We start from the raw sequence: 4348 nt of genomic DNA, 5'->3' as shown, positions 1-4348 counted from the left end.
GATGAAGTAGTAGCAGCAGGCGACGAGGGACCAGGACGCGGAGCAAATGCTCGACGAGCTTGACGCAGCCATGGTAGAAAGAAGAGAAGCAGCAGCGACAACATCGATAAAGCTGGACGATGCAGCAGCGACAGCAGCGACAGCAGCCATGGCGAACAGTGAAAACGCAGCAGCAGCTGGAGATTTTCGGCCTTGGGAGCTCAAGGGTGTTCTCCTGTTTTTTGAAGGAAATGAAGCAATGGTTGTTTGGCATGAAGAAGAGGGTTGTTCACGAACAGAAACAACAATGACATGGAGGTGAGCTCGCTAGTGGACTGGTTCGTTAGCTGCTATGGAGAAGATGAAGCAGAAGGGTCGTTCATGGCTGGTCGTTCATGGTGATGAAGCAGCGGGGTCGTTCATATTGTTGGGTTTGTCCGGAGATGAACAACGAAGCAGAAGGCAAGGTGCTAGGGTGCTGTTCGTCGAGGAAGACAGCCATGGGAGCTCGAGCTCGAGCTCGACGACGAAGAAGAAAGCAACCTGCTTGGCTTTTGGTTTGGAGCTCTATGTGTGTGTGTTTATGTCGAAGAAGACGATGCAAGGGCAGCCATGGATGGGGCGTGAGGAAGCTTGGAGAAGATGGAGAGAAAGAGGGGGGCGGATGTCTTTAGGTTTTTAGGGTTTTTTGTTTTGTAAAATGAAAGATAGGGGGGTGTTGGGTATCTTTGGGGTTATGGACCGGGTCGACCCGGTTTGAAATGGATCGGGTCATGGGGAAGGTTGGGTATCTTTGGGCCTGTGGTTTGAAATTGAAGAAGAGGCCCAATTCCGATTTTCTTTATATTTTTGCTCTCTTTTCTTCTTTTATTTTCTAAAACTAAATTCTAAAAATCCTTAAATTATTATATAGAACTAAATTAAGTTATAAAAGCGCAAATTAACTCCCAAAAACAATTAACGCACAATTAAGTAATAATTAAGCATAAAATTGTACAATTGGACATTAAATGCTAAAAATGCAAAAGATGCCTATTTTTGTAATTTTCAATTTTTGTAAAACAAACTTAATTACTAACAATTGTAGAATTAAATCCTACATGCAAAATGCGACATATTTTTGTATTTTTTATTAATTTAACAAATAAAAATGCACAGTCAAATACAAATAATTATCCAAAAATGTCACAAAAATTCTCAAAATTGCACACCAAGGAAAATCATTTTATTTTGAATTTTTTTGGGAGTAATTCTTTCATAGGGCAAAAATCACGTGCTTACAATGATTTTTATTTGTTGTGCAAAGTTTGTGGAAGGAATTGTGACCTATGAGCATTGAGGAGAGTTGACTCAAGTTGTATAATGAATTGTGAAAGTATAAGTGGTAATTGAACCCTTGCAGCATTGACTCAAGTTATAAAGTGAGTTGTGAAGTCAAGGTGAAAAAGAGAAGAGAATCACTATATGGACTCCCTTGTCGGGATATTGTATTGTTTTGATGTTGTCCCTTGCCGGGACTTATTGTTGAATTATTGTTCCCTTGCCGGGATTCTTGTTGCAATTTCATTTGTTTCCTCGCCCTATTGTTTGTGATTGTTGTATGGGTGAGGAGGAGAGTTAAAGCACGAAGGGTAATGTCGTGCATTGTTTTTGTGAGGAAAGAGTGTAAAACACGAAGGGTGATGCCGTGTATGATTTGTGAGGAAAAAGTGCAAAGCACGAAGGGTGATGTCGTGCCACACGATGTACCATTCCGTGCTGATTATATTGATTATTTGGTGAGCAAAGAGAGTAAAAGCACGAAGGGTGATGCCGTTCACATTTTCATTATATGATCGTTTTGGTGAGGACGAGGGTAAAAACACGAAGGGTGATGTCATGCATTTATAGATTTCTAGTTCTTTGTTGATATCCGAGATATATTGTTTCATTCGTTTACTTGTTTTCTTTCTATTTAGAATTGACATCTCCCCTGCAGCATGCTACCGCTCCCATATTTAAATGTTTATTACTGTTCTTCTTTTCCACTATATATAGTTGAATTGTACAGATTTATTTAGTAGTCTGGTCCTAGCCTCGTCACTACTTCGCCGAAGTTAGGCTAGGTACTTACCAGCACATGGGGTCGGTTGTGCTGCTACTACACTCTGCACTATGTGCAAATTCTGGATCAACTTTAGGACCGTAGTTTGGAGGCTACCTTCAGTCCACGCGGAGATCTAAGGTAGACCTGCAGGCATTCACAGGCCCTGACGTCTCCCTCAATCCCTTATTTCCTGTTTCATTTTCCTTAATCCAAAAATAGTGTATCGTTATTTTTTCAGACTTTGTATGTAGTAAATCTTAGACCGTATGTGACACTGTGACACCAGTTCTGGGTGGTTAAGGCTTAATCAGTTGTAATAGTTACATGTTCAGATATTTTATTGCTTTCTTCCGCTATTCTAAATTTTTCCGCTATTTACACGTTTTTGTTTATAATGGTTAAAGAGTATAAATGAGTAAAACGGTGGTTTGTTCAATAATTGGCTTGCCTAGCTCACATTAGTAGGCGCCATCACGATTCTCGAGGGTGGAAAATCTGAGTCGTGACATAAAAAATAATAGCCCTAGTATAATTATCTCACACAGTTATCCTAGCCCATATGTCCAATTTGATAAGGTATCTATTATGATTCTGAGATGGATTGTGAATAAAATTTTCATGACGTCTTTTTTTTGTCAAGCTTGGGAGGGAATATCAATATGTATGGCATGTAAATAAAAGTTTTCTACTGTAATTCTCACCATCTACTTTGGTCTTTTCAAATAAATAACTTCTTAAGGAACATCTTCCATTGGTGCTATTAGGTTATGTTGATTGAGAAAATGCGTTATCATCTTTTTTGACTAAAGCAAAAAAGGGGTGAGCTTGAGAGTTGATTTTCTTTCAGCTGAGAGAGATGCTAGCATTGAATGAAGGTGATTCGCCAGTATTTGGAATAAAGAACCTTCTATAATGAAGAGTAGGATGTGAGGGAAGTCTAGTCGACTAAGAGAAGAGAAAGAGGAATGTACCTACCAATCCAATAAGGAGATAGAGTGGAAGAGAAGGGAACCTTATTCTTAGTCAAAGTCTATTCAATATACCCCCATAGTCTAGTGGTTAGGACACCTCTCTTTCAAGGAGGCGGCGGGGATTCGAATTCCCCTGGGGGTATGGGTACTACGAAAGGAAGTTGATCACGGAGAGAAGGGCCTTTGTCTGGTTCAGTTTCACTCTGAAGAATGTCCTTTTATCTTCCTATTCCATTCTTCCTATCCTACAGGAAAGAAAGCTCTTAGCGCACAAAGCGAAGGTAGGCCTTCTTTTCTTTCAATACTAGCTAGTAGTGAAGACTCTTCTTGCTCACCTTTCTGGGATAGTTTCCATCATCGTCCTTAGTTAGCCGACGCCTCTCTCTTCTCCTTTCTTTACAGAAGCGGATTCGAAAGCGCAAACAAAGCCGCAAGAAGAAAGCCTAAAGGCACAATCAAGGGAAGGCTTGGACAGCTGCCAAAGGGCTTCCCTTAAGGGACCTATTATACCACTTCCCGGAATAGAAGACAAGAAGGAGTTTTGACATCACTCGTGACACAAGAAGGTCAGCTCACCAAAGGGGGGAAGAAAGGTCAGCACTTGAGAGGCTTGCTGTGGGAAGAAATGTCAGCACTTGAGAGGCTTGCTTCGGTAGGAGTCAAAAAGAAAAGGCTCAAGAAGGAACTGCACTCGAAGAATGGAAAGGCAGGCTGCGAAGGCGCTAATACGATTGTTCTCGAAGCAAAGGACCATACAATTACCTTTTCCTTATATAAATAATAAATAAAAGTAACAAGGTTCTGAAAGAAAGACAAGCCTTAAGGCAACTAAAGCTAGGAAGCTAGGTTAAAGTTACTAGTCTTTCTTATCCGAAAGCAAGCAAGACAACAAGGGAGGTTTTCCTGATGTAAGCTCCCTGGGTACGGTTTCAGAGTTTATGTAAATGCCCTATCTTCAAAGGAAGCTGCTGACTTAAGGTATCCCCTGATCCGACTCAGAGTTTTTCTTACTACATAGGCGGCTAAACGAAGCCCCAGTCTTGATTTGTCAAACGTCGGAATCAGTCCACAAATGACTTACTTCTTCAAATTAGATCCCTTCCATCGGTCGCATCTGCCCTGTCTCAATCGGTCGAGCTGTATCGGTCAACTATCCATTACCTGATAAAATGATCTTTTCCGGTAAAAAAATGATCTTTCCCTTGTGTTTCATCGAGTTGGGTGCTGCTTCCTTCTCCTAGTTTTGTGTGTCTTTTTCAAAGATCTCAATGTATTTCAGATTCTGCTTTCATCTGAAGATGAAGGAGACATC

The 4348-nt window shown here is 40.8% G+C and overlaps 1 non-coding gene across 1 annotated transcript; it reads left to right on the top strand.

The window, feature by feature from the left end:
- Positions 1–3106: 3106 nt before the first annotated feature.
- Positions 3107–3178, top strand: TRNAE-UUC (transfer RNA glutamic acid (anticodon UUC)). Its single transcript has one exon. It is a non-coding gene; the product is annotated as a tRNA-Glu (tRNA).
- Positions 3179–4348: the final 1170 nt, after the last annotated feature.

Source organism: Nicotiana tabacum, chromosome 10, assembly GCF_000715075.1.
Source record: "Nicotiana tabacum cultivar K326 chromosome 10, ASM71507v2, whole genome shotgun sequence".
NCBI classification, from domain to species: Eukaryota; Viridiplantae; Streptophyta; class Magnoliopsida; order Solanales; family Solanaceae; genus Nicotiana; species Nicotiana tabacum.
Note: the sequence above shows the minus strand (reverse complement) of the source record. Positions and strands in the feature narration are given on the sequence as shown.